This window comes from Protopterus annectens, chromosome 7.part0, assembly GCF_019279795.1.
Source record: "Protopterus annectens isolate FY-2018-M chromosome 7.part0, PAN1.0, whole genome shotgun sequence".
Lineage (NCBI taxonomy): Eukaryota > Metazoa > Chordata > Ceratodontiformes > Protopteridae > Protopterus > Protopterus annectens.
In genome coordinates, this window is record NC_056739.1 from 425480837 (window position 1) to 425503412 (window position 22576).

Sequence of the window (22576 nt, forward strand, 5' to 3'; positions counted from 1 at the left end):
GACGAGTCAGTAAAACCCCCACCTTGCAATCATCTGGAAACTTAGTCAGCCATAATCCTTCAGCATTTGCTTCCATTTCAGACAAATAGATGTCAAAAAGGAGAGGGCACAGTATGGAGCCCTAGGGGAGTCCACTAATGACTAGCCTCTTGGTGGGGGTGGCTTAAACTATTTTGACCTCCTGAGTCCTATCAGTGAATCAGTTTGCTATCCAGTGGATGATAAAAGGGTATATACCATCTTCCATTCCTTGGGCACAAAACCTGACAGAAGGCTCCAACTGAAAAGTGATTCAAGTGGACAAGACAGGTCATGTTTCATGTTATTTATTAATTATCCTGGAATGTTATCAAAGCCCATTGGTGCACTGTTTTTGGCCTTGAAAAGTGCATTGATGACCTGCTCCCTAGTAATGATTGGGGGGATTAGGTTATGTAATATTTCCTTTGGACTATCAAGGAGGGAGTAGGGGGAGAAATATGAGCTGAAGTTGTCAGCCAAAATGTTGGTAATGGCCTCTGGTTCAGTGTGTGTGATGCCATTTACAATAAGTTCTGCACATTGGTTGAATTTCTTCTGAGGTTATGGACATAACTGTAGAAAGCTGTGTGGTGGTCCTTTGCCTGATAAACTATTTTTTCCTTCATATTTATCCTTTGAAGTATTAATTAACACTCTTAGTTGCCTCTTTAGATTGGTCAGGGGGCTTTTAGTATGTATGGCTTTGTTTCCCCTCCGCTTAGCCAAGATATTTTTCTGTCATTGTATAACCAATTGGTATTATGATTCGACCAGGGTGGCTTGTCTTTTGAGTTTGTCTTATTCTTAACACAAGTGGGCACAGCTCACTCTATACAGCAATCAGTATAGCTGTACACACATTTTGTATATAGCTCAGTGTATTCTATGGTGTTTACTCAGTTTGGGGGTGCTTGGAATTTAGCCAAGGTGTTGCTTAGTAGACAGAGATTAGACATGGAATAGTTCCTAAAGGTTTTTGGTTTCACTGGATCCCCAAATTTAATTTTTATTTAAAGTAATACTGCCTTATGGTCAGATCTGATGAGTGGAGATATTACACTGGGTGATGAACATTGGTCCCTCCATGTTTGTGAGTACAAGGTCAAGGATGTTTGCACCCATGGTAGGAGAATGGATCAACTGTTCCAGGTTGTTGGTATTAACAAAGTTTAGGAATCGCTGGGCTTGTGCATTAGAAATGGTGTAGGAGTAGTTAAGATTCCCTCATGAATATCATATTCGGTTGAATGGTGACAGACTCTAGTACACTGAGATAGGTAGTATGGCTTTCCTGTTGAAGAGCTTTCTTTTGGAGACACAGTTGTTAAAATGATGGAACATTTTCGTTAGTAGAGTTCACAAATGTCTAATGTCTAGAAGAAATATTATGACATCTTATAGGTGAAGTCTCCCAAACCTTCTGTAGCACCACTTAGTGTGGAAGCCCTTCTTGATGCCTTTACCTTGGCTTCACATTCTGTTGAGTCTAAGCCTCTTGCTCCAAAGAAACTTGACAGGATTTATAAAATTCCTGAGGCTCAAAAAGTTTTGTACAAGAATCCTTCTTTAAACCCTTTAGTGACTTCACTTTCTACTGACAAGCCTACTAGGTTACTTCCCATTTGTAAGTTGCTACATTTTTACAATAATAGTAGGGCTATGGCCAGGTTTGGTAACAAGGTGTATTCCTCTACCACCTTAGCTTTTAATGCCATTAATTACCAGACTCATATGACCAGGTATGTGCTAGCTCTTCTTGTCCGTGGTGTACAAGCAAATTTGCCCAAGTCTGATACTAAGATGTCTGCCATTTCCTTGTTAAAGACTGCCTCCCAAGTATCCCATCTGGAAGCAGGACTATTCCACCCTGGACTGTTCGCTCCCGGATGGTTCGACCCCAATGCATTTCTATACAATTTCATGTATAAATTTATATGTATTGTATATGTGATTTTTTTAGTGGACAATTCGACCCCAGACTGTTTGACCCCGAATATATTCTGGTAAGTATTTTATCATTATGTTATTATTTAATCAATTATTCAATAATAACACTGTTAATTTTTCATTGTAAATATATATAGTTCTTACTTTAATATTTTATTTAATTTAATTATTACATTGGTTAGTGTAAATATAACTCATAAACTTTTAACATATAATAACTAGTGTTATGTTTTATCCCACATTGGTCAAGACTAAATCATATAACCACTGACTAATTAACTAAACAAAACATTGCTGCATGTGCACATCTCATAAAACATATTGAAAAATATAATGAATATATATACATGAATGACTGAAAACTAATTCACATAGTATTAACTACTACTTACTAAAAAAACCTTAAAAGGATCCCACATTCAATGACATACTCTTAATGACTGCTGCTTCATAAGCATGAAACTAACCTACTGTACATGTACATAAAACACGGTGTGTCAGGTTGTCATAGCAACCTAAGCAGATATTAATGTCGCACTAAAAAATAACACATAAGCAATCAGATGTAACACTCAAGCATATGCTTGAGTGCATCACCAAAAACAAACATATCTAATATCAAAATATAATATAATAAAAACCTTTTTGAAAGAAAAATTGCCAAGGACTCCAAAGATAACCACAAGGCATTCTTTAGCTATGTCAAGAATCTAAGTGGCAATGCTCAGATCTGCTCGGAGTTAGTGCAGAATGGCACAAAATACACTGAACCGACTGATATCGCCAACATCCTGGCAGACAGGTTCAGCGCAAACTTCACCTTCCTCTCACCCCCAAGAGGGCCCATAACCATACCAGAAGAATGTAGATTCCCTGAAATCAAAGACACTCAGGTTAAAACAGCCCTCTCCAAAGCCAAAAACACAGCATCAATGGGACCGGACAGTGTCCCAGGCTGCCTCCTACATGAGCTCAAAGACGAACTAACCCCTCACCTAAACACACTGTTCAAACTCAGCCTCTCCACAGGCTACCTACCCATAGAGTGGCGCACAGCAGTGATTATTCCACTTCACAAAGGTGGAGCCACAACAGACCGCGGGAACTATCGCCCTATAAGCCTGACTAGCTTGGTCTGCAAGGCTATGGAGTGCATCATCATGGAACTCATTAACAGAGACATTGGGAACCTCCAAACGCTGGACCCTAACCAGTTTGGCTTTGTTAAGAGCAGATCATGCCTCCTGAAACTGGTGGACTTCTTTGAGACAGTTACCAAGGCTATAGATGAGGGAAAGGTGGTATACACAGCCTACCTAGACCTCGCAAAGGCCTTCAACACCATTCCCCATTCTGGTATTATAGACAAGCTCACCAGCTTGAATATAAACCCCTACGTCACAAGATGGGTTGCCAACTGGCTCACGGACAGAACCCACATGGTGAGAGTTGCAGGAGCTAGGTCCGACTCTAAATCGGTTACAAGTGGAGTTCCCCAGGGCTCAGTCCTAGGACCCCTCCTGTTCGGCATATACTTCTCAGAGGTACAGGCAAGCACAGGAGGACTATGGCTGACCAAGTTTGCAGACAACTGCAAACTAGGGGATATAATTGACTCTCCGGCTGACACAGACATCCTCCAAAAGGGTCTCACTGAGACGGATACTTGGTGTCAAAATCATGGCCTCAAGCTAAATGCCAAAAAGTGCATAGTCATCCCCTTTGGAAAAAACAAAGTACCCACAAACTACCACATAGGTGGTAGTCCCCTAAATACGGAAGACGTAATAAGGGATCTGGGGACCCAAGTAGATAGTAATCTCAACTTTGATAATCATATTGTCAAAATGGTTAGAAAATCCTTCTATGTGGCCCACCTAATCACAAAAGGGTTCGCATCCAGATCAGAAGAGGTCATTGTACCCCTCTACTCATCACTCATCAGACCCATCATAGAATACAATGCCCCATTTGGAATGTACCTTACAAGACACCTGCAACAGCTGGAAAGACCACAGAAGTACCTCACCAAGAGGATCACTGGCCTCAAACAGATGCCCTATGCAGCTCAACTGAAGAAATTACAGCTGTACTTGGTTGCATACCGCCTACTCAGAGGTGATCTCTGCCTGACATACAAGGCCATGTCCAACCCAGAATTGATGGACATGCTCCACCTAAAGAAAACCTTATCCCCGTGAGCTTTCTAAACCTCACCACAACAATAAATAGGAGGGATAGATTTGTATCCCAGAGACTTCCTATGCTTTGGAACAAGATCACAGTCTACATCAGGCAGAGCTCCTCGCTAACACTCTTCAAAAGAAATCTTGATGAGTGGATGGGAAACAGAAAGTTTACCTCGGGGATCACTTCAGTGGCTCTGCTGGACAGAGGCACAGGGAACTAATCTAAGGGGGCGACGAAAGCCAACACATTCTGGCTAGGCTTATAAATGTCTTTGAGCAAATAGCCTAGTACCTACCTATGAACCTATGAACCCAAAACATATAAGCTCACTCAAACACTACTTTCTAATGACCGGACCGAATGTTTGAATTGGCAAATTATAAACATGTGCATCCATATCGTTTCTATATATTATCTGTGGAACAATGGATATAGTGCATAAGTAAAAATTATCTAAATGCAGACCAAACACCCGATGATCCAAAAGATATGATGTAAAAGAAATAGCTACAATAAATAATAACTGAACCTGCACCTACAAAGCTAAGACACTTGCACTGTTGTAGAGATAATAATGCTGCACACTGAACAACTAAACTAGAAATAAAAAATGAATTCAACTAACTAATTGCATTTTTTGTAAAGTAAGTGTAGTCGAAGCACATAAATAGAAAAGAAAAACACTGTCTAAACCAGTTTTAAGAATGTTTAAACAGTCTTTCTTTTCTATTTATGCTTTGAGGTGCTTTGGCTTCACTTACATTATTTATTTTGTTTGGGTTCAGCCATCCGGGGTCAAACTGATTGGGGGCGAATCGGTGGGGTCCAAACATCCTGTACCCCTTAGAAAAGGTGTTTTAGAAGTGTAATTCCTTTAAAATTTGAGTATAGCAAGGTCTTGGATGACATTCCCTTTGTCTTGGTTCAGGATGCAGTCTATCCCTGATGATATAAAGGCCAAGTCATTGGATTGTCCCTTGGATAACCAAATTTGGTTGTATCTGCCGTGGGTCATCCAAGACCTTGCTATACTGAAATTTTAAAGGAATTACCCTTCTAAAACACCCTTTCTGAGTAGTCAACGTAAGCAACCCTTGAAAGGAAAAAGACCTTCCAAGACAGTTTTTAATAAGAAACCTGCTCATCATTCTATAAGGCAGAAGCATTATTTTTCAGACAAGTCAACGTCCATCTGATAGTCTTCTCCCCCACCCTCTTGGACAGATTCCTCTTTCTCAGAGATTAACTCTGTCTTTTCCAGTTTGGCACCAAATCACCACAGACTTGTGGGCTCTTTTGATATTTTGCAATTGTTATTTCATGGTTTGAAAGTGTCTTCCTCTCTTACTAGGGATTCTTCAGTCTCCTCCTTGCCAAATCCCTTATTTACCTCCTCTTTTTCAAGACCTCTTGGCTCAAGGAACTATCTAGATGGTGTCTCTTTCTTAGCGGGCAGGAGGTTCTACTCCAGGATGTTTTTGGTTCCCAGAAAGGAGGGTTCTTGGAGACCCATTTTAGACTTCTCCTTTCTCAACACATTTTTGAAAGTTCCTTCTTTCAAACTGTTAACTCTCCAGTATTTGTTTCCCATGTTGCTTCCTCAGGCCTTTCTGGCATCTCTAGGCTTGAAAGATGCCTATCTCCATATTCCTATTCACCATCTCTTTGGGAAGTATTTACAATCCTCTGATTCTACGTACATTATCAGTTCACTACTTTGATTTGGTCTTTCAATGGCACTGAAGGTTTTAGAGAGTGGCACTGGTCATAGCCATTTTCAGGATTCATGGTGTTCATATTTTTTCCTAGCTGAATGACCCTCTACTTCTGGTCCCCAATCCTCAGCTTCTTCTGCAAGATCTCAAATTCACCATGCTTCTTCTATATGTGCAGGCTTCACTCTCGATCTTAAGAAGTCCATTCTGACTCCTTCTCAGGACCAGGATTTTCAAGGATGCAGGATTCAAACCCTCACTATGATGGATTTTCTTCCTCATCCCAAGGTCATCTCTTTGACATCATTCTTTCAATCCTTCCTTTCTTTACAGAAGGCACCAGAAAGAGAGTTTGTTGAGCCCTGAAGTTCATAGCATCCACTATCCCAGTGGTTTCCTTTGCCAAATGCCAGATGTGAAAGTTTCAGTGATATCTAAAGACAATTTGTCGACAGCATTATCACTCTCTAGATTTTCCCATTCATCTCTTGCCTTGCCCAAAAAAGGAGTTTCTTTGGCACATCAACCAGACTTCTCTAAATCCAGGTCTTGCCTTTCAGGTTCCTTCCCTCACTCAAGGGATGTTTATAGATACTTCAGATCTGGGTTGTTCCAGCAGGGTGTATGGTGTCTGCACCAGGTGAAAGAGCATACCAACATCAAAAAGATGAAAGCTCTTATTCTAGCTTCTAAAGCACTGTATTCCCTTTGGATTCCAGGTCCCCTCAAGATATTCAAAGACTACACCACTTTCATGTGATATATAAACAAGCATTAGGGAACAAAGTCTTAGCATCTTTGCAGACTAGCCACCATTACATGGGATTTTGCCATCCATCATTACTTGACACTCTGCATGGTCTATATTCCTTCAGAGCACAGTCTGCTAATAGACAATCTGAGCAGCTCCAGGTCAGATCCTCATGAGTAGATCCTTCACAGGGAGCATTTCCTGCTCATTGTCCATCAGAGGGGTAATCCTCAAGTGGATCTTTTTCCATCTCCTCCAAACAGACTTTTTCTCAATTCTGTTCCAGAGTACCAAGTGTTCTAGCATGGAAAGTGGATGCTGTGTCTTAGAAAGGGCTGTTCCTGTATACTTAGCCCTCTCTTGCACTGTAGCCAAAGGTCTTACACAAGATCATGTGGGATAGGCCCATAATTTTGTTGGTGAATCCCTTTTTGCCCAGACAGCATTGGATTCCCTTCTTTTCCATCTGGCAAGGGGCAGTCATCACAAGTTACCTCACAGAATAGATCTTTTCACACAGAACAAGGGTTCTCTAATTCACTCTCATCTCTTCACCCTACACTTCAGTCCCTTGGTGATAGGGTTTTGCTTTCTTTTAGGCAATAGTTTTCTGATGATATACTTCAAGTTTTGCAGGAGGCCAGAAAACCCACTACTAGAAAATCTTATGCTGTTTAAAGGAAAATATTTCCTGTTTGGTGTCACTGCAATGAACAGGATACTCTTTTTGTGGGTACTTCTGCTGTTCTTTCTTACCTGTGTCAGTTGCTCAGTTTTGGTCTGGCATACTCCTCTGTTAAAGCTCATTTGTCGGCCATTTCTGCTTGCTGCCTTTGGATCAACCTTTTTTACTTTATGTTTGAGGTTAAACAATTCCTTGTGAGGAAATAATGAAGCTAAACCTTTTGAAAGCTCAAAACTGGATCCCACTAAAAATACTCCCCTTAGATGACACTGTCAGCTACTTCAACAAAGATTTTTTGGATACTCTCAATAGTGTAGCCCCAAAATGAACAAAAATTAATCTTGCCCCCCCTTGTTAATAAAACAGACAAAACAAAGTCTCATACATAGAGACAAAGTGTGGAAAGTATGGCAAAAAATAAAACAAAACAAAACAAAATCAACTACAAACTACTCCAAAATAAAGCCAAAAAGCTAGTCATACAAGATAAAAAAATACTTTTCATCTCAGCTATCCTCCTTATACAACAATTCAAAAAATTCTGGAAGTCTGTCTCCACTCTACTTAATTCTGGCACCTTACAAAATCTATCCACTGCACCCAATAAGACTCCACAACAAATTTCCCATGACTTCAACACTCATTTCATTTCCACCATTCAAAATCTAATCAAAGACTCATCACCAGACACAAATTCAAACACAATATTCCACTAATTCCTTACTTGTTTATGACAGACCCCTTTCCTTAGACAACTCTACAATTACTCCCTTATCTCCTTCATTTAATATTCAGCCTATACCCACCTCTCTCATACTCAAACTCCTAAACAAACTCAAACCCTGCTCCCTTTCTGCAGATATTCTTCCCCCAGAAGATCTACAACTAGCAGCAAATGCGATTACATATCCAGTCAGCATTCTTATAAATTGCTCTGTCTGAGAATGCTATGTCCCCCAGTTGTGGAAAGAAATCTGTTTTTATGTCATTATACAAAGGGGGGAAAGTCTCATGATCTCTCCAGCTATTGCCCTATTTCTATACTTTTTCCATTATTGAAAATCTTAGAAAAATGTTGTTACATGCAATTACTTAAGCACCTCTCTGAAAATGCTCTTCTTGCCACACCCAACATGCATTCCACACAGGACATAGCACCATCACAGCCCTGCTGTCATTCATAAATACTGTCTATAAAGCCTTAGATGCTGGTCATCCTACCTCAGTAATTTAACTGGCCCTATCTAAGGCTTTCGACACAGTATCTCATACTAAACCAACTATCAAAACTTGGATGGTCCCCCAATGGTCTTAACTGGTTTACCTCCTACGCAAACAACAGCGAACAATCAGGAAGATGGCAAAACATACAATCTGATTATCAAGCTAACAACATAGGAGTCCCACAAGGATCCATATTAGGGACGGGTCTATATGACAGTATTGAATGGACTAAATAGCGAATGCTATTTGGTCAATCCAATACTGTCGAAATAACAAAATAGCGAAGTCACAGAACATCTAATTTTTTCCCATGGAAAAAATTTGGTGGACCATCTTCGGGACTTTGCCATTTCCTCCACTATAGTGCAATCTCGGAGTTGGTATATTTAAGTGGGGGGTGTGAGGGGCACAGCCTCCCACATGGTGTGGTGTGGGGGGTGAAGCCCCCCACTTAAATTTGTGTTTAAGTTTATTTTTTTTTTATGGAGCAGCGAATTTTTTCCCTGGGAAAAAATTTGCTGTTCCATTTGTTCAATATTTTGTTGTTTCGATATTATCAGTACAATGAAATAGTGTTTGCTATTTACATCGTACGATAATATGATATAGGCGCTTAGGGACACTATTCTTTAATACCTTCATGAATGAGCTTCACAAAGCTTCCCAACTAGGTAAGCTCATCCAATACGCTGATGATTCTACAATAATATCTACCTCCAACAATTTCTTAGACCTCCTTATAATTACACAAAATGCACATCGATGGCTAAATAATGCACAGCTCCTGTTAAACCCCAAAAAATATAAACTTTTACTTTACTCTTCAAAACTGCCAGATATAGACTTCAAAATCCTTTCTAAAGATAGTACAAAAATTTAAATAGTGAAAACAGCTAAATTACTACGCATAACAATAGATGACAAACTCACTTTTGAGCCACATATTTTCAATGCAATAAAGAAAACACATTTTTAAATTAGGCAAACTTTATCATCACAAACTTTACCTGGACAACCACACCAAAACATAACCTTACTCATCTCTTCCCTCCTATATGGTAGTGCCATCTTTACGAACCTTCACTAAACCCTTAGTAATAAATTAGAATCTTGCTATTATAAAATAACTAAATTTGCCTCAGGAAAGCCTAACAGCACACACCATTGCCAAGCTATTAAGAACTGAATTGGCTTGAGTTTTCCCACCATCTCTTTTATACCCAACTAACTTTAACCCACAAACTCATTTTAAACCCAACTCTTGCTCAGCACTCAGCTCCATCCTACAAACTTATACTCCTACAAGAACACTAAGATCCTCAGGCAAACAGCTGTTAACAATAACCAAACACAACAAAAGAGCTGGACAATATCTGTACTCCCATAGCATTGTTAAACTTTGGAATGCCTTACCCTCCCAAATAACTCAAAATGACTGTATAAAAACCTTTAAGTCAGCACTAAAATTACATTACCTAAACAACCCTTCCTGCTCCTGCCAAACAAACATCCCCCCTTAAATAATTCCTATTGTAAAAAGTTCTAATAGCAGGTCCTTGAATTTCAGCCTTGTGTTCACTATTTAAATTTTTCACAACACACTATATATGGTACTGTTGCATATCTGAGCTTTGCTACACATGTAACTTCTTACCTGTGCATTGTGATCCTTAAAGATTAATAATGCAAACTCTGTATTGTACTGTATTACATATCTCTGCTTTTATACATGTATCTTCCATTAGTTTTATGTTAAATTAGAATACTTTGTAATACATTGTGGAGCTTTTCTCCCCAGGTCTCCAATGAAAATGGGTTTCTGACCCAGATGACTTTCCCTATTCAACAAATGTCACTAAATAAATAAATAAATTCTTAAAAGGCATCCTACATATTAGACCTCCAAGAAAACCAACAACTCCTTCTTGGGACCTTATCTTTGTTCTTGAAAAGTTAACTCAGCCACCTTTGGAACCAGCAGCTTCTTCCTCTTTAAAATTGTGTACCTGGAAAACTGTTTTGTTGGTGACTCTAACTTCTGCCAATTTCTCTGAACATTAGGCCCTTATGGCAGTTCCTCCTTTTCTGGTTTTCCACAGAGACAATGGTGTCCCTTTGCATCAACCCTTTGTGTCAGTGACTTGTCTTTGAATCACACCATTGATTTTCCTTGCTTTATTTTCCCTTCTCCTCAAAATAGCAGTGACAGAGTTTTCCATTTTTTGGATTAGCATAGCCAGTGCAGATGTTATTTAGACAAAAGAAAGGATGTTGGAAAATCTGAGCCATGTTTTATTTCTTTTTATGCCAAGAAATTGGGTTTAGCCATGTCTAAGTAAACCATCTCCTCGAGGATTTTAAAAGCCATTTATTTTTGTTTTTCTTTTCATAGCAAGCAGCTTCCTACCTCTGTTTGTGCTCATTCGCCTAGGGCAGTTGCTTCTTCTGGAGCTTTTATGTTAAAGTTTCTCGGTGATAGATCCATTTGGAAAGCTGCTACATCTTCTGTGAATATTTTTATTATTGTAAGTTGAATGGTATTTCTAGGGCTTGGGTAACCTTTGCCAGGTCTGTCCTCCATGTTTTTTGAAGGGTTCCTCGGTTGTTTCTTCCTCCTTCCACAATTTCCAGTAGCTTTAGTACTACCCTTTTGTAAACAATACTGCAACAGTACTAAAGGAAGGACATAGTACCATTGTGTAAGGACTTACCATGACCAAATATGCTCTACTTTTCACTGTTGCCAAAAAACAGAGGTAACCCAGAAAGCTCGTGTCAGATCTGGTATCCCACCTGTGACCCGAGGGTGACAGGACTAACAAGAAACAGAGTACAAAGCATAAGTCCAAATAAAATCACTTTTTAGCAAATCTTGGATACTCTCTCTATCTGATGCCTCCCTGTGGGAGGAATAAAGATGCCTTGTGGAAGTTTCAAGTTGTTTAATCAATTAAGAAGACCAAGAATTTTTGCCCATCTACCTACTTAACTGAATAAACTAAAATGCATTAGATACTTGTTGCTTCAGTGTCACCCCACCTACTTTGACTCTCAGCATATGATAATAAAATTACTCTTACAGTTACATAATCTCCAGCTAGACCTTCACGCCAGGATTCTTGGGAAACCTTTTCCAGTCCTCTACATTTCTGAAATAGGAACATCCATATAGGTTAGATTTAGATCTACTAAAGATCAGATATTAGTAGGTATCAAGTTTAGTCCATGATAGCTCTTGCTAGACTTGATTGCCTCCATTTTTCCTCCCCTATCCCTGTCTCACTCACCATCTGAATTATATATTTTTTATTTTTCATATTTTTCTTACTCATCAGGGTTTTTCTCCATCATTTTGCCAAATCCTAAGGATTGGAAGCCAGGATTGGAGGCCACAATACTCCCAGAAGCCATGGATTTCCAGATTATGTTAGGTAGCTAATAGAGCTTTGTTCTAAACTTCTTATTGGCCAATGTCCTGAACAAAAGAAAAATGAAGAAAAGAAATTGTTACTCTTTTCAATGAGGCAAATTGTGTGCATGGCTTAATGTTCAAATATGACAAACGTTGTATTTCCCAATAAACTTAGATGATAAAAGCTTATGAGGATACATAAATCATATCTTGGAATTCTGGCTGACTACATGTTGTTCCCATAAAAGACGTTTACCTTTAATGACCCCTCTACTGTTTGACTGGGATGCAATAATAACTTGGAAGATGTTGCTGTGGGTAGAAGGAGTACTTTTAACCCACGCCTTGCTCCACCTATGTTATTATTTGCACATCTGTGTGAACAAAGTATTAGAGAATGGTGCTTTAAAAAGAGGTGCAGATTTTACAATCTTACATCTGATTACTCTCTATGTAATAATAAAAATCTAAGTATTATAAACCTGATAAGGGTGGGGGGGGGTCATATTAATGGATTAATTTACACACTCCTCAAAAATGTTGGAGTATTTAAACAATGGGGAATTCTTCTCTGAAGTGTCACAGAATGAGATCAATATAGCATACCATGGCATAGACGTTAATCTTAAGGATATGTTTATTACTTTTGACCTAGGAGCTAAGATCAGAGGCTTCTTTGTTGTTAAGCACCTTAGAATTATGGCAATTTTTGGTATCCCTAAGATCAATAAATCAGTGATCGACTCCCCCACAAGACCCATAGTGGCATTAGCAGGGTTTAAAATGGAACCATTTGCTAAATATGTGGAGCTGAATCTTAAAACTTTCTATATTGACAAAAAGCACCTCCTGAAAGATTCATGGCACTTTCTTGAATGTTTGGCTAACATGATATTTTTACCTGAGGGCCTTATTTGTCACCATACATATCAAAGATCTTTTTTCAGTCATTCCTCATGACCAAGGGCTTGAATGGTTCCTCAAAGCTATGGTCAAAGGTACTGATATGAACAGTTCAGACACCAGTTTAGTGTTCCAATATATGGAGACAGTACTCACCAACAATTTTGTCTGTTTCAAAGGTGAATACTTCAAACAGCATAGGAGCATAGCAATGGGAGAAGCTTAAGCCCCTATTTTTGCAAACATGGTATTGTGGGTTTGGGAGACTAACACTGTGTTTAATTCTTCTTTTATTGCTATGTATTGCTATGGTGGAGTGTTATATGAGATACCTGGATGACATCTTTATCTTGCAGAAGGGAAGTGAAAATGATTTGGAGCTGTTTATCAATTTTCTTAACCTTTCAACCAACATTCTACAATCTACCTACCAGTCTGATAAACATTCAGTTAACTTCTTGGATGTTACAATAAGCCAGAATACTGATGCCGGTAGATAAGACTAACATCTACAGAAAAGAAACCATTTCCATTGCCTACTTACATTACACAACAGTCAACATCCTATATGGTAAAAGAGGAGCTTTGTTAAAGGACTGTTTATCAGGCTAAGTAGGTTGGTGTCATACAATAGCATCTTTCAAGAAGAGGCTGCAGAACTGAGCAGTTTATTCAAAGATCATGGCTATCCCTCTGGAATGTTTGGAAAAACTGTACTTGTGGGTGTCTCAGAAGAGAAAAACTAAATATGGGGCTCTTATATGGAATCCCCACTTATCGCAGCACAATGTACTGAAAGACAAAGATGACAATTTACCACAAGCCTTTGTGGTTCGATTTAGCAGGGACATTTATTCCCTCAAGCAAACAATTAACTGCCATTGGAATACAGCTTTTGGTACTTTTGGATTAGTCAACCATTTGGGTTAACATCCTAAAATTGTCTACAAGGACAATAAGAACTTAAAACTTCTTTTTGAAAAAAATAAGGAGACATATGACATTGTGATCAGGAATACAGGAATGAAATATTGTGGGCCTTGTAAACAATGCATGTATATTTTACATGGTAAAACAGGACAAAATTTCAACGAATGGAACTTTCTCTTCTAAATTCACCAGTTCAAAATATCCAAAAAGAAACGCAAATAAGAAAAAACTCACTTTTAATAACAAACAAAGCTTTCGGGAATAACCCTTCTTCAGTGCTGTTAGAATAGTCATATTCTAACAACACTGAAGAAGGGTTAGTCCCGAAAGCTTTGTTTGTTTTTAAAAGTGAGTTTTTTTCTTATTCACGTTTCTTTTTGGATACTTTACATGGTACACATTTTTCTATAACAGGGTAATCAAAACTGACATTAGTGAGAGGGAATTTCAACCGTAAAACAAAAGGGGTAGTTTACATTGCCTTTTGTTCATCCTGCCTAGCATTCTATGTAAGCAAAACTGTTGGTCCACTTAAAACCAGAATATACTAGCATATATATGCTATTTAAAAAGCCCATGATGTTAATGTCCTGTACAAGCACTCTATTCAGGAAGTTTGTTTTTACTATCTTGGAAAAAGTACCAGTACCTATTAGGGAAGGTGACTGGGAGCTTCAACTGGAACAACAAGAAGTGTTTTGGCAGCTTTTACTTAATGCAGGTGTATTCCCAAGCATTGATGATTTCATTACTATCAAACCTATTTTAAAAGCTAAGGCTGCTATCATTTGAATTTTATTAAGTTATTTCAACACGATACTTTATTACTTATTAGTAATTTTAAGTATTTGCTTTATGTATGTTTTTATATCTAACTTCTTGTATCTGAACTGTTTTTATGATTGAATTTTTAGGAATGAAGTGTTACTATTACTGTGTATTCCTTTAAATTTGTTTAAGGGTTGGCACCTTTAAGGGTTTTAAATGAAGGAAGGAAGTGACTGCATTATTTCTGATGAAATTCTGACTGCTGTAGAATGAAAGTGCTTACATCTTATTAAATTTGGTTTCACTGTGGCATTCTGTGCAACTTTTTTTATGTTTCACACAAACACACACCTCTCAGTAGTGTGTGCCCACAGACATGTATCAAATTTGGTTCACACAAGCACACACATTACACTTGCTCTCATATTGCAAGTCTATCACAAGAGAGAGAAACAGGCACATACATACACACACTCCATGCTTGCCAACATGTCATGTTTTTGGGGTGTTTGTAGAAACCAGAGCACCTCACCAAAGCCCGCAGAGACAGAGAGGACATACAGAGAAGGAGCCACAGAAACCAGAGAACCATGCAGTGTGAGAAGACAGGCTACATGCTGCAACACTGCGCCCATAATTAAGTGCTTTCACACACAACCTGCCGAGACCACAAGAGATAGACACTTAGTGTGTGCAGTACTCAGGTCTGACTATGATGCAAAGGGAAAGAAATTATGGCCAACTTGTTACTCTTAAATATACTGCAACCCCCACCCACCCCCACAACAGCAAGGTCAAGTCACTTTCCCCAAAAGATAGTATCCATGCCCATTGATTACGGTAACTTTCTTGACTGTATATACTTTAGATGCCTGATTTTGATAAAAATTGCCACAGTAAAGTATTTACATTAAGTATATATTTGCTTTACACAAATGCACGTTTGTCTTACAAACCAGATTAATGATTGTCTAACTTGATTATATCAGCAGAGTCGGTAATTTTCATTCGCAGACAACCCCCATATACAGTAATTATGGCCACATCATTGACTGCATACATTTCAAGCATCTGTAGTAAAAATAGCACAGCTGTCTTTCAAAGCCTTGATAATGACCATTTAAACTCTTTTCTTCTTTCGGCTTTTCCTGGTTAGGGGTCATCACGGTGGATCACCTCTCCGCTCATGATTGGCAGTGGGGTTTTACAGTGTCGAGTTCCCAGCCCAGCACCCAACCTTCCACAGAAGGCAAACACATGCACGCAATCACACCTAGGGCCAATTTAGAGTGTCCAATCCACCTACAGCATGCCTTTGGGATGTGGGAGGAAACCAAAACACCCGGAGGAAACCCACGCGACCACAGGGAGAGTATGCAGACTCCGCACAGAAGGCACCCCAGCCGAGGATCAAACCGGAGAACCTCTTGCTGTGAGGCAGCAATGCTAACTGCTGTACCACCGTGGCCACCCATAATGATCATTTTAACTGAGACAACAAAAAGGTCAGTTGATTTCTCTCACTGACAGCCCCTCCATCCAGCAGTTACAGCCACTTTCCTGAATATATAGACCTCAGATACCTGATTGTAACAAAAATGACCACAGCTAGTTGATATTCAGTTTTGTTTCACACACATAATAGCCATGGTAAAATAGTCTGGCATATGAACTCTCAACTTCTTTGCTGAAGAATTCTGGACAAAGCCTCAAAATCAGGGACAGTTTTTAAATATTGCTCTAATTCACTTAAGAAAGTTCGAACAGGTTTTGCACCAAGTTACATTTTTATTAAATTTAGTGACTTGTATTACTGACTGATGGACTGAATTCCTCAGTGATTTACTTGAAAAATCAAAACTATTATAAGGGACATGTAAAAAAACAATTCTTATAGGAAAAATCAGGGAATTTCTACAAAATGGCTGACATGCATGCTGATAATTTGAAATCACTGATTTTCTGCAAAGGCAAAACAATGAGCAAGTGAAAGCAGTCAGTCATTTGCATTTGCCATCAGGCCCTTATCAGCGGTCATAGCTAATCTGTTTTTATGTGCTTCTGTTTGTCTGACTGCAATGAAAAAAAATAGTAAGTACAATAAAATGAGTGTGAAGTTGTTTTCAACTCAGTTTCACACAGCTGGTTACCAGCCACACAAGCACTTTCCTACTAGAAATCATCAGATTGCTGGTTACAAGTAAAATGCTGAACTTACAGCTGCTGCAATTCTTTCCACTGGTGCTCTTTTTTCCTTTATTTCTGTACATATACGTTTATAGATAGATAGATAGATAGATAGATAGATAGATAGATAGATAGATAGATAGATAGATAGCAGTAGTAGAATATAAGATGGGAGATGAGCAGTTCAGATCAGGATGCAACACAATTGACCTGATGTTTGCAGTGAGACAGATAGTTGAGAAGACGCTAGAGATGAGGAAAGAGTCCAACTGAGCATTCCCAGACTTGGAGAAAGCAAATGACAAGGTCCCAAGAAAGCTGATCTAGGCAATACTGCGGTGGTTTAAAGTCCCAGAAACATTGGTACAATTAGTGCAGGCTATGTACAAGGACCCAATGACTCAAGTACGAACAGTGCTCGGCCTTACATACGGGTTCCCAGTGGAAGTGAGGGTACACCATGGTTTAGCGAACAGTTTGGAGGGGACTGATCAACAAAGTTACTGTATGCAGATGATGTGGCATTACAGGCAGACTCTGAGCAAGAACTTCAGCAAAGGATAGGGGAATGGAATGCAAAACAAAAGCACATGGGATGAAAATAAGCACAGAAAAGACAGTGGTAATGGCAGCAAATTGGGGAAATCAGATGAAGTTGAGAACAGAGATAGAAGGGAAGATAGTGGAACAGGTAAATAGCTTCAAGTATCTGGGAGGAGTGGTTGAGAAGAAAGGAAGCCTAAATGAAGAGGTCAAAGCTAGAATCAGAGGGGCTGCAGCCAGCTGGCATAGATTCTCAGGTGTGGTCGATGACCGAAGAATGCCAAGGAAGCTGAAAAGTAAGGTGTATAAGACAGTGGTGGGACCAGTACTACTGTATGGTACAGAAACCTAGGCAGTAAAGGCAGAGCAGATGAAGAAGCTAGAGGTGATGGAAATGAAGTGCCTGAGAAGGGTGATAGGAGTGATGGAAATGAAGTGCCTGAGAAGGGTGATAGGATGTACATTGTGGGACAGACAAAGAAATGAGGACATAAGAGCAAAAGGCAAGGTAGCTCCAATTGCAGAAAAGATCAAAGAGAACAGATTACAGTGGTTCAGACACGTGCAGAAAAGCAGAAGACAATCTGCTGAAGAAGATTTGGGACAGACAGGAAGAAGGTAAGAGGAAACAAGGATGTCCAGCAACGAGGTAGCAAGTAGAATTGTGTAAAAGATCTGAGCCAGGCATGAGTGTTGAAGAAGGCAGGAGTGGGGAGCTGAATTGAGAGAGATGGCGACAGTTAACACGATACCATGACTCCATGTAGAAAATGTGAAAAAGGGGCTGATGATGATATATATATATATATATATATATATATATATATATATATAAAATGAGAGAGAGAGATACACACATAAATATTGTGTTTGTTTTTGGTGGGATGAAGCACAAAGGCAGTGGTCAGGATGGTGTGCATGTTGTGGGTGGGATAAAGCACAAAGCCTACAAACTGAGTGGTTAGGATGGTGTGTGTATATCACTTCCCCTGAATGACTACACAGCTGCAGCTACTTTAAATGTGCCATGCTCTCTTTGTTTAAAGTAAAGAAATACTGCTACCACATTTCTTTACTTTAAATAAATATTTAGTTGTTATTGCGGGGGGGGGGGCTTTAGCTCACCCAGCATTCCCCTCCAGTACATCTGACATTGAGCCCTGCTAGGACTGCCTCCCCATTATTGCAAAAACATCAAGGAAACCAACAGTCCACACATCACACAACCACCCTATGTGCAGATTTATCATTATGGTCCAAAAGAGAGAGAGCCCTACTTCCAGTTCTGGCAAATACAAAGTGACTTCCAGTAAATGGACGATACACTTCCCTACTTGCATCACTAACTCACAAACTTATCCATTTCGAAAATTTCACTTTTTTTTACTTGCTGACTTTTGCAAAGAATTTCTGCCTACTACCTTGGATCTCAAACCTATATCTCATTAATAACCCTTCTCTATAAACTTTTCATCACAAACCACAGTTTCTTGATAATGGCCCAATGTAAATCACTCCCTGCAAACATAAATTCTGTGTCTTCTTTCACAAATTCAGACACCAGAGCAAAACCTTGCTTTTCAGGAAGTTTCTTCTACATGCTTCACACCTCAAGGAATTGCTTAAGAATCAGGCCATTCCCCCATATTTGCCTCATCGTATTATTACTTTTCTTAAATCTTTTATGTAGGCACTTAACTACATCTGCTTCACCTTCTGTCCTCATTTCTTTATCATTAAATAATAAATTCCTCATCAGTGTATAACAATTCTCCTCACAAAGCTTCTTTATGCAATACTCCCCTATCCTACACTCTGATAAACACTCTTCCCCATTCCCCTCCCTCTTCTACTCAATCCGGTCTTCAAACCAAATTGTTTCTCCTCTTTTCTTTTACTCCCCATTTCTGCCTTTATCCTCTCATTTGTACTACTGTAAACAATGCAAGTAGCCAATATACTAACAACTTTGATAATTTTCACATACTAACCTTTATTTATTACTACTTTATTTATGTTTAATATAAAAATAGGCATATACTTAATTTATTAATGTTCATCACATTTCTGTATCTTTTTTTACTTGTTAATAATGTATTCGGATTTCTTCCTGGCTGAACTTGAACACAGTCCATCTGGATTAGTGATCTACCCCAGCTAACAAACAATAAATACACTGTAGCACTAAACTAAGATTACATCACAATTATAATCTTGGTTTTATCTAAAAGGATGAATATGAGATGTCAATAAACTAATATAATTATTTGTTTCACATAAAGGGCAAATAGGCTTCAGTTTCCTTAACTCCCCATTCAAATAAAAGAAAGTTCATCGCTGCTTGTATTCAAGTGCAACTTAGAGATATGCGTGGGAAACTGAACATTTATCTCAGCATCATCCAATGTACTGCTGATGGACAGAGGCAGCTCCCAAATGTTTTATCCCATGCATAGGTCCTCTCAAATTATCTATAGTACAATCCCATTTATTCTCATTAAGGGTGGTGTATTATTATTAGTACATACCGATGAACCTGTAACACAGTTTAAATCTATAGTTTGGGACAAAAGCACCTGCCCTAACAAATAATGATTATTTTCAGGTGCCTTACAGTCCAGTTTTCTTTGTCTAACTTACAGTCCAGTTTTCTTTCTCTAAGTCTGATAACATTTGGTGGTACTTACATGAAAATAAGGTTTCAAAATTCAAGGGGGATTCCCAAAATGTTTTTTGATATCTTCAGGGTAAGTCAGAGTCTTTAGCCAGACACAGCGTCTAAGCACAATCCCCAAACGTGAGACCATTGATGATGTATTAGCATCATTATAATTAAACTTGTCCATATGGCTTCCTTTCTTTATAACTTCTAACACTTTTCAGCATTAGAAACTATTATTGCTGTCTGATAAGCAATAACATAACTAGATAATCTATAGCTCAAACTACCATAGGATAATAGATATTAACATTTTTATGTATGTCTGCAGCTCGTCTATTTATTTGATGCCAAAGATGTTCATCTGTAATACTTGTTTTGCAGAATCTACCACTAGATCCATCATCATAAAATCTGTGTAATGGGTCCTGAATATCTCTTGATATTTCTCCAAAGTCATGTAAAGTTGGTCAGGCAACATAAGTGCTGGTTGTGAAGGCTGCCACCTCAGCTAGATAGAATTTTGTAAATAATCCAATGTCATTTGTAAATACTAATAGGATTTGTACGCTTGTTTTACAAATGTAAGAAAACTGTGTTATGTGCTGAGCTTCAAAATGTAACCACAGTGCACCCTGCTGGAACAGAGCCGAAATGCGTAGAAACTCAATGTCTATGTAAATGTATGTTTCATAGTTGAAATTGGGATATACAGAGTTAACTTGCAAAATTTTAAGAAAATAAGCTGATAGGTAAAGAGTTTTACGATGTGAATAAAGTTAGTTTATCTCAGCTAAAGAGACAGAATGTCTTCACCTGAAGTTTCATTCTATTGTCTGGAAACAGAAGTAATTACAAGTTTCCAAGGTAAATGTTTTACGACTTTTCAGTTTCAAGCAAGCTTCTAAGAGAGAATTGTCAGCTTCTGAGAGATAAGTATTTTTAACAGAGACATATTAAAATTTAAGTCCCTGCTAGCCTGTAAAACTAAATCAGAGGTGACAAGAATGATGTAATCTGAGATGATTCAACAGTAATGTGCATTATCAATTTAAGAATTATCTCAGAGAGAAAGAGAGTGCATTTTGTATTTGTTTCTGAACCTGAACGCATTATCTCACAAGACTTAGATCTTAGTATTTCTCTTAGAGATAGATAGGAATATAGCAAGATTACTGTAGATGCTTTCTATATTTATGTGAGACTGTCCTACTATGTTATTTTAAAGTATTTCCTATGATTTCTGAACTCTCTATTGTTACTGTGTTGAGTTAATAAGTATTGCCTTGTGTTTTTATTATTTATTATTATTTATGTATTTATTTATTTATTGGTCCAGCTGGGTAAGAATTACCCTTTTTCTGTGGAGACTCGAAAAAAAACCGCAACAGACACACACATACATACAAATAGAATGGGTATATATTTAAATATTTTTACTGTGGCTGGTTTAGTGTAGAGATAATGTAACCTCTTAAGAGTACTTGCATGTATTTGGTGATACTGTACAAGCCACTCCAATAGCCTTCAAGTCTCAGTCACACTTACTATTTGGATAACAGTAACATTACACAGTAGAATTGGACACCCTTTGGTAAGGGCCTTTATAGTAGCTGATAAGGGTGGTTGGTGGCAGTCAGTACTACCTTATAGTCTGGGCAGAAGGGGGCATAGCTAGTGAACCTGTGCCAGCCTTCCCCAGGAGTGTCTGTGTGTTTGTGTATAAATCAAATCTCAAAGTGTGTGTGTGTCAGCTACTTGGGCAGGCACATGAAGCACTGGTTGGACAGAGAGGGTGCTGGAGATTTTGGCTTGACCACTCAGCTGAGATCTGACCCTATAGCTCTGCCAGTGGGGAGTCTTATTGGGGATCTGGAGAGAAAGGGAGAAACCAGCTCCAGACTGACTATGATCTCTGTGTGCTCTTAAGGGAAATTGTACTTTACTGTGTGTGTACTTGCTATCCTTCCAGTGTGCGTATCCCTCACTGCTGTTAGTGTTGAGGATTGAGGCTCCTTTACTACTGGGCCAGTGCACGGGCATCACACTGGTGTTAGAATATCTTGGTGTTGAAAGTGAGGACTCCAGTGGAGGAAGAGGAGGAACATTTATCCACAACTAGAGTTGTCAGTCCTGAGGCAGAATGTTCTTATTTCCCCCCAAATAAATCCTTCATCGAGTTCAGCATTTAATTAATCACAGTGTCCTCTGTGAGTGAATGTGATGAAAATAAAGATGCATCCTCATGCTGAGTATAATAAAATGCATGGGGATCAGTAGACATTTCATAGTTCTCATATTTCCTTAAAGATCATTGAATTCTGCTATTCCTTTTAAAGACCCCACTGCTTCATAAATGGAAAGATGCAATTTATGTAATGTTGGGTGGTTCTGGTTCCAGTGAACTATTCCATTTCAAACATTACAAACACATTGCTTCATAACCTCTGACACAGAGGAAGCCTTTAATAGCTTGGGTCTTGCTATTATGGGTGCCCTTTTTGCAACAGGGACCAGTCAAGCTGTCTAGCCTTTATGAATTGCTGATATATCTTTAAAAATTAGGCTATAGAGAAACTTATCTTCAAATTCTTACAGGAGCATGACTTCAACTATTACAAGCTGTAAGAAGTAAAGAAAT